Source organism: Pongo abelii, chromosome 2, assembly GCF_028885655.2.
Source record: "Pongo abelii isolate AG06213 chromosome 2, NHGRI_mPonAbe1-v2.0_pri, whole genome shotgun sequence".
Taxonomy (NCBI): domain Eukaryota; kingdom Metazoa; phylum Chordata; class Mammalia; order Primates; family Hominidae; genus Pongo; species Pongo abelii.
The window spans coordinates 192,623,500-192,632,852 of NC_085928.1; the positions used below are offsets into that span (position 1 = coordinate 192,623,500).

At 40.1% G+C, this 9,353-nt stretch overlaps 1 pseudogene; it reads left to right on the plus strand.

Annotated features, from left to right (window-relative positions):
• The first annotated feature begins 843 nt into the window (after positions 1-843).
• LOC112132744 (large ribosomal subunit protein uL30-like 1) lies at positions 844-1,636 on the plus strand (annotated as a pseudogene).
• Positions 1,637-9,353: the final 7,717 nt, after the last annotated feature.

A 9,353-nucleotide genomic window follows, 5' to 3' on the forward strand; every position in this document is an offset into this window, starting at 1 on the left:
GTACACACAAAATTCTCCTTCTCCTCCCTTCTTTAGACCAACCCCTATTCCTTTCCTTCAAATGAAGAAATGCTCGCTGTTTCTTTTTCCAGAGGAACGTGGATAAAACCAAGTAACCCTGAGTGATCTGGGCACAGGTGACTTCCTGAGATGGTCCTGGCTTCTGATGAAATAAGCATTCCAAACTCAAAGCCACTCTGGGCCTGGGATGGCTGCCAAGATGCTGGATGTATCACAGAGACTCCGCAGGCCAGAGCTCTATCAAAGCGTTTTATCATTTTATTACACACTTAAATTAGTAATTACTTCTGGGACATTATTTAGATTCTGTTGTAGTGTGCAATTTCTTGTTTAAAAGTTTAAATATGTTTAGTGACTATTCCTTATTTGAAATTCCGTGCACATATGTTTGTCTGGGTTTTTTTCCCTAACAATCCTTTATTTTTGTTCCAAAGAATGCCAGAACAAAGAGATATATCAACATTGTTTTCTCTTTTGATAGTTACCTGGAGTAGGGAAATTTTTATGCTTATTAAAATCACAGGGGATGGTAAACTAAGTTAGGTTGGAAGTAGACTAGAATTGTTAATGGCCTTTGCATGTTGAAGTTATTATTACCAGGATGATGATGACAAAAATAAAGTCTATAGGGAGAGCACAACAAGCTGAACTGATACATGGTTTACCAGAAACAGCATGTCAATGGGAGACAGAGGACTTGCCTTCTAGTCCCAGTCTCCGTTTTGTTAGCTCTGTGATGTTGGCTCTTGGTTTTTCTCATCTAGAATGATTAAATTTGTCTAAATGTATTTTTCTTAACTTTGTATTATGAAAAAAATCTCGAGTAGCTGCAACACTAGAAAGATGGTGGAGCAAGAGCAAAGAAAAATCTCTTTGGTTCCAGAAAATCTCCTGAAAAAGAGGAAGGCTTATCAAGCCCTCAAAGCCACCCAGGCAAAGCAGGCACTTTTGGCAAAGAAGGAGCAGAGGAAAGGAAAAGGGCCAGGTTTAAGCGACTGGAATTATTTCTACATGATTCCTGGTGGCAGAAACGTGGCAAGGTGAGTCTTTGACGACTAGAAGTGAAACCTCATGACTTGGAATTGCCAGATAAACATTCCTTGGCCTTTGTTGTACGCGTCGAAAGGACTGATGGAGTGAGTTTACTGGTGCAGAGAACCATTGCAAGACTTTGCCTAAAGAAAATTTTTAGTGGTGTCTTTGTAAAAATCACCCCTCAGAACCTAAAAATGCTGCATATAATAGAACCTTGTGTGACCTGGGGATTTCCAAATCTGAAGTCTGTCTGGGAACTTATTTTGAAATGTGGACAAGCCAAGGTCAAGAATAAGACCATCCTTCTGACAGACAACACAGCGATTGAGGAGCATCTGGGGAAGTTTGGTGTCATTTGCTTGGAAGACCTCATTCATGAAATTGTGTTCCCAGGGAAGCATTTTCAGGAGATCTCATGGTTCTTGCACCCTTTCCACCTCTCAGTGGCCCGCCATGCTACCAAAAATAGAGTGGGCATCCTCAAGGAGATGAGTACATCTGGCTATTGGGGTGAACGCATCAATCAGCTCATCCCCCTGCTGAACTAGACCCAGGTGCCAAACTGCAGTAAATTTTTATCAGTGAAGTGGAAGCATGTGTTTTTGTTTTTTGGGGAATTTTTATCAAGTATCTTCAGAGAAGATTATTTCCTGCTTTATCTTCAAAAACTGGAAAGGAAGGGTCAAAGAAAAGACAGTAGCTATGTTCATGGCAAGCACCTCTCATCACAGTCCAGTTACAAGGAAAAATTCCAGCGTTTTCCACATTGGCTGCCGTCTCGTCTGAAATCAGCACATTCCATGGAGGAAGGAGTCTTGCTTTGTTGCATCTTCTTTCCTAAGGTTTAATGCTACTAAATGAGTAACTCTAGCATTTGTGCAAGGCTCCCTAAGACTATTGCAGGAGTCGACCAAGCCCAGGGACATAACTGAATCTGGAGATTCTTGGGGCCTTGTTTTGAAAAAGACTTGAAATGCACATAGGAAGAAAGGCACAAAAATAAATGTTCACTTGACTCTGCAGAAAAAAAAAAAGAAAGAAAGAAAAAATATATTTATAAAGGTAGTGAGAGTAATATAAGTAATCCAGCTTCAGTAATTATCAATATATCTGGTCTCATCTCTATTGCTTTAACTTGCCCCTCGTTTCCTGCTTTTTTTTTAAAGCAAACCCTAGACATCATATTTCATCTGTAAATATTTGACTTTTGCCTTAGCCACATTAATTAATCATTACATCAAAACTAACTGACAAGACCAAAAACAAAAGAACAAAACCACTTAATAATAATTCCTTCAATCCCTTTCAACTCAAACGTTTCAAGACCCAAAGCCTACAAGCTAGACCTGAGTCAGTTATAGCCACAGAGTCCTAAGAACTGACGCTTTTTACTGTATTCTATAAATTACTAAGAGTTTTAGCATTTTTACCTGATAGACTTCACTGGTCTCCAATTCTGGACTTCAAACCAAAGAGGAACATGAAAAACAGAGAGAGCATTAAGTAAAGAGCCAACCAAAAGGTTTTGGTGTTCAAAAAGAACGTAGATTCCTTATAAAACTTGAAAGAACTAGAATTATTCTGACTGAAAAGGAGACATGCCAATGGAGTACATTAGAAGCAAAAATCATTCACTCATTCATTCATTCATGTACTTTTTCATTCATTCATTCATTCAACAAACTCTAATTGAAGGACAATGGTAAGTGACAGAGATGCAATGACACAAAGTGTCACCACAGGAAGTGTGGCAATAAGCTAGTCTCCATCTTCAATCAGGGAAAAAGTAACACCAATGGGGCTAAACATGCAGCGGGGACGCTAGCAAAATATTGAAGAGAGTTTTCAAGGGACACTGGGAGTCTGCTCTCAGAGACAGGAGAACTTCATTTTTGTTTAGGATGGTTTAAATATGCACAGAGGATAGAAAACATTTTATGGATGCTATAGGATTTTTTAGACCCCAAATTTATCCTTTGTCAAGAAAGGTATAAAATACAGAATAGATGCCATAATGATTTCTATTACCTGATATTTGCATCTGTCTGGTGTTGGGAGTTACCCTATATGTAAAGACAAAATCACCCTAAAAATTTAGTTTTGCTAGACGGGCACAGTGGCTCACACCTGTAATCCCAGCACTTTGGGAGGCCAAGGCGGGTGGATCACGAGGTCAGGAGATCGAGACCATCCTGGCTAACACGGTGAAAGCCCGTCTCTACTAAAAATACAAAAAATTAGCCGGGCATGGTGGCACATGCCCGTAGTCCCAGCTACTTAGGAGGCTGAGGCAGGAGAATCGCTTGAACCTGGGAGGCAGAGGTTGTAGTGAGCCGAGATTGCGCCACTGTACTCCAGCCTGGGCAACAGAACAAGACTGTCTCAAAAAAAATAAAAAATAAAATAGGTTTGCTCCTCTCTGAAATTAAAAATGTAAAATATAACTTAACTTCACCTCTCCAAACAGAAGTCGAAGGTGTGCGAAACACAATTGGAAGATAGAGAGGTCCATTAAAATTTATTTCAGTCTTATTTCCCCTCAGTGCTCCTGCTACTAGGATACCAGGCTCTGTTATCTGATAACTGCAAGATCTATAAGTTGCTGCATCACCACAGTAATTTTGATATTGGCAATTTAAAAGCCCAGTGACTGAGAAAGACCACCTGAAGTAACTCAGACACCTGCAGAAAGACAGCCCTGAGACAAACAGTGAAGTGATTGACCCCCTTATTACTCTTCCCTTTTCACCCACCCCGTGGCCTTCACCTGGGTTAGCCGTTCACAACCTCCCTTAGATAAGGTTCTGGCTCCTGACTTCATTCTCCTCCTGCCTCCCACCTACCCCAGCCAGAGAAATGCCCCTACCTACTTCCCATTCACCCAGAGTCATTTTTATCACGAAATTAATGTTTTTAAAAGATAATGTGAATGTAAAAATAACTGAATTTGTTTGCTCTCCCAAAATGTATATTTTCATTTTTATGTGGACCTCCTAAATTCGTCAATTCATCATTAATGTAAAACAGGTGGGTACATACCACTGCATTTACTAAGAGCTTTCAGATGCATTGTCCAATTTAATCTAATCTCCGCAGCACCCCACTGCCCTCCCGACCCAGATTTGTAGTGTTTTACAGATGAAGAAACTGAGGTCCAAACAGACTAAGTCGCTTTTCCATGATCACTCAGAACTAAGAGACAGAGTCATTTCTGACTTCAAATCCTGCCTCAACATCTGGAAACCTGAGTGCTTAGAGTCTCCCTTGCGGAATACAGGCAGGGCCATCACCTGCTTAACTTGGAAAGAAGCAACACTCAACACTCACCCTAAGATTTTACCCTTTGCAGACCAGTCCTTCAGATTTCTGATTCCAAATGATTTGCTGCTGCTGTTGTTGTTGTTCATTTATTTCATTTTGTTTCCACAATCTCAGCATCCTTAGCTAAGAAAATGCTTTAACCCTAAGAGACTTTTCATTGTGAACATCTTAGACACCTGTGGTCCCCCAGTAGAGGTGAGGCCTCTCCAAATGGCACTACACACTCAACAGACACCTGGGCCAGCTCTTAAATCCCTGCTTGCTATATAAGAAAGCAAAGTCAGTCAAAAAAGAGGTACTGTCTCAGTCTTCTGTGCATGAATGGTCAACTTTGGCACCCTTGGTTGACTTGGTCAGTGATCCGGAAAGTTCAGTATAAATAAATCACATAGATGCCACATTGAAATGAGTGCCACTGGATTAGCCAATGAGTGAAAAGAGAAGCAATCAGACCCCTTTATAAAGCAGACAGCACTACCATCATCCTAGGGTTCGCTAAGCCACCTCTGTCTTTCACTACACATAGGGTTTATGTTGAAGGGAAACTGGCTAGATCCATGTATATTCAAATCTGTGTGATAATGCACCATCTTCCCACAGGAATCTCCTAGACTGGGAGTCCAGATGCCTACAGTCTAATCTCAGATCTCATGAGGTCTGTGATGCTAATAACTCACTTAACCTATCTGGGCCTCAATTCCTTCATCTGTAAAACAGGGGCACTGAGAAGGTTTGAGCTGAAGGTTTGAGCTGAATTAGAATTACCACTTCTAACACTGCACAAGGGACACTATACTGCATTCTCTTCTGGAAGGATGTAACTTTGCACAAAGAGGCAGTAGGACATACACACTGGAATTAGTCAACCTGCATTTGAATCCTGGTTCTGCCATTTACTAGCTATGTGTCTCTCAGCAACTTACTTAACTTTTCTAAGACTCAGTTTTGTTATTTATTATAAATAACAATAATAATTATTGAGAAGTCAAATGAAAGTGCATATAAACTGATGAGCAGAGTGCCTGGCATACAAGAAGTGATCTTTAAAAATGCTAGTTCATATGACATTTAAACATGTTTCTTATTTTTGTGCATCAAAAATGTGCATGTGTATCAAAAATGGAAATTATTCATTTCATTCTGTTTTTTAAGCTTTCTGGTTTTTGTGTAAACCTGGAAAAATTGTTCATAAGCTCAAGTTCAACTCCAGTTATAAATTCAAAGATGTCTGATTAAAAACTCTCTACCTCGTTGTGGAAACTCATTTGTTGTAATATTCCATTCAGCCAGCTGTGAGCTGGTCAACTGAGCACCCACTGTGTGTCAAGCACATCTGAAAGAATGTAAATGCTTGAAGGATCATTTAAGCAAAACCTATACAAAGAAATATACTCCTAATTCCTTTATTTTTTGATTCTGTTATTTTATATCATTGACCCTTAGACACAACGATTGAAATTAGTCCAGCAAGAGAGTGTGTATGTTTTATGTCATTCGTTTACTCAAAAAATATTTATAACCACGTATTCTGTACATGATGCTGTGCAAATCTGAGGCAGATGCAGATTATCTAATCCCCAGCTCCTGGGAGCTTGTTGTCTTGTAGAAAAGATGCTACCTACAGATATACCTATCAACCAAAGCAGTATTCATGTGCTATTAAAAAACACAAAGTAAAGAAAAATGAAAAATTATTTCTAGCTGGAGACAGAGAAGAAGTAAGGTGAACCTCTTGAAGAAGGTGGTATTTATACTGGTCCTTTAATGGTGAGCCGGATTTCAATGATTAAGAGATAGGTTTTAGGGAGGAGAGTCCCTGAGGGCCTCCGAGGAATTAGGAATGACAGGCGTCAGCAAAGACTGGGAGAGTCAGATCCATGACATCCATCCATGAAACGTGGCAGAGTCCCATCTGGTCAGCATGTGAGATACAGGTGACAGTGAGCACCAGGTTGGGAACGCTTTGCCTCTGCGGAGTTTAGGCATCATTTAGTAAACAAGGGCAAAGCATGGAGGATTTGAAGAGCAAGGGGAAAATGCTCTCAGAGGTGTTTTAGGAAGAACGATCCGGCACTATGATCTATTTCTCCTTTCCCGGAGAAAAGCCCTACAACCTATGTCCCTTAAAACAATATGTTTATCCTCAATGTCTCTAAAAAGTGCTATGGCCATCTCTAGTAGCATAGTAACTGTTTAAATGAAAGCATTATGTGAAAGCCTGCAGTCCTTATGTCAGGGTAACATTGAAGGTGCAAGACACGTGTCAGAAGATGAAATAAACTCACGGTAACCTATCCCCTCTAGAGTCCTGGCTTTAAATTCAGGTTGCATCATAAATGAATAGGGTTTGGTGGCCTCCCGCCTGTCTCCTGGGAACATTTGTTTGATTTACAAAAATACGACACAATTTGACACACTCAGTATAATTAGCATTCGCTATTTGGGAGAATGCCCCAGACAGCTAGAATTCAAATGTACCAAAGCCAGACCTGAATTTTTCTCTGTCCTCCTCTTCCATTTTTTTTTTTTTTCTGCGCTCTCCTTTCTTCTTCAGAGGACCATGCAAGCTGGAGATTCGAGGAAGCAAATCCCAGATGTCCCGGGTGCTCTACACACCAAATCAAACAACAAAATGCATGTTTCAGCCTCTACCGTTCTGCTATGCGTAGAGAACAGAGGCTGTTGTTATATGTTCTGCTCCCCAGACTTCTTCATGCAACTGTTGATTACACAGTGTTGGTTTCACATAAAGAGTTTTTCTGGAAGAAGTCCCATTTCAGAGAGAGAGGTGCTTAGTATTTAACAGTGCTCCTGCTAATAATGATTAAAGTTATTACTGTTACTTAAATAAATCAGGGCATAAATACATAGAAGACATTGGGTTAACTACTGCTCACAACATATGAAAATATCCTCTTTTCTCAAGCACAGGAGTTTGCCTGTTCATTTTAAATCTGTTTAATTCGAATTTTAGGGGGCCTTGTGACAGTCATCCAAAAGTTAGCTGCCAAAACTGTGACTATATTAAGCTGTTTATCACACACCAACTCACGGTGGTGCGTGCTGGTAGGCACACAGAAAAGCAAAGAAAATTGGAGCTCATTAGCCAGGGAGGCCAGGAAAGCTTTAGGAAAATTCTGAACTGGGAAATATTTGTTAGAGAATTTTAGTTGTGTTACTTCTAAAGACAAAAAAAAAAACTAAGTTTATAAACAGAAGCAGCATAAATTAGTTAATTTTAAAGTTATAATAGACAATGAAGAGGTGAGGATAAATAGAAAACACAGACCTCAAACTCCAAGGCAAGTGAACGGAATCTTCGATTTCTTGATCCTTTGGTTTGACATGGTTGACACGCTTCCCATGGCTCACAGTCTGAAAATGCAAAGCAAGAAATTCATTTTCTATTTTTTTTCTATCCAAAAGTTACATATGTCATTTTAGAATCATCACAAGTTTCATTTGGATGGGATCCAAAAAAATGTCATCTTCCTGTGAGTGTGTAGCAATATAGCAATGCAGAAATGGAATCATAACTGACCTGGAAAACAAGGAGGGCCTCTCCAAACTCCACATCCAAATGGACACACCACATTTGGTTTCTTCTCAGCAGTGACTAATTTTGATTAGATTTGAAGGCCCAATTTAAGCTTAGCCTAGAAGCTGCTTCCACTGCTTATTAGTTGTCTGTGCCCTCATTAACTATCATTGAAGAATGAGGTGGAAACAATCATTCAAGAGCATCTACTCAACTCTACATTCAAAGCCACAGCCGTTTATTTTATCCTTTGGTTTGGTGACGGCTTGGGAAGGGGAAGTCAATTTTCCTTCATTTCTTGGAATAGAATTGGAAACTAATTGCATGTTGCTCTTAAAATTCGTTAAAAAATAGTTTGAAACTAGCCCATAACATCACATAACCATAGATGACAATTGGCCCCTAATTGTACCTCAAAGTTTGGCCACTGGCGGTTCATTTATATTTTCTTTCTCAACATGCTTTCCCCCTCCCCAGCACCCCAAACAAAACATGCTACTTTTAAATAAGATTTGTGGAAAGGCCTAAATGGGGTACCATAGATGAGTAAACAGTGTCACCTAGTGGGCTAGAGGACACTAGGAAAAGAAGAAAACTAGTGAATCTGTACAAATGAAAATACCGGCCAACTGGCAGCATTAGGCCACATTTTGCCTTCATTTTTGCCCTCTGTTGTCAACCATGAGCAAAGAAGAAAGTTTCCTCAAGGACACACTAATAAATAATCACAAACAAATAAACCCAAACCCCACAGCTTTCCCTCTCTAGTTCCCTAATAAAGATCTTACCTAAGTAAAAATAACAACTGGCATTAATTCAGCATTTACAGAGAGCGGATATTTTGCAGAGAGCTTTACCTGGGGCTTCTCACTTAGTTACCTAAAGAGTCCCATTATTGGTTAGGGAGCTTTGGTGACTTGCCTGAAATCATAGACTCTGACACACCGCCCCTGTGGTAACACCCGCTCTGTAGTACCCCCCACACAGCCCAAGGGCAAACAGTGAGATCTTAGAGGGACAAATATATGTTATAACACGATCATTAGATACAGATTAAGCATTTACTGTGCCCCAGACTATTTAGGGGATACTAAAATGCACTGACATGGATCCTGCCCTCTAATAAGTTGTCATCTAAAGGATCCATTTGTAGAGCACTTTAGAGTTACTATCATTTCAGGCTATCTTCATGTCCCTACAATGTAATCAAGGTCCTGATTTTAGAAATGAGGTTTTGTGATTCATCCAAGTTCACACAGGTAAGAAGTGGCAGCTCTTCAGATTTAAAGGTGAGTGGATCACTCCACCTCTTGCTGCCTCTTTCACCAGTGCAGCTGCTAGAGATCTCTGGTTTCATGATGAGGTATGGAGGCCACAGACGGCAGAGAGCTGACTCAGAGAACAGTTACCACAGGGTTCAGGGGTGGAAAGTTCTTTC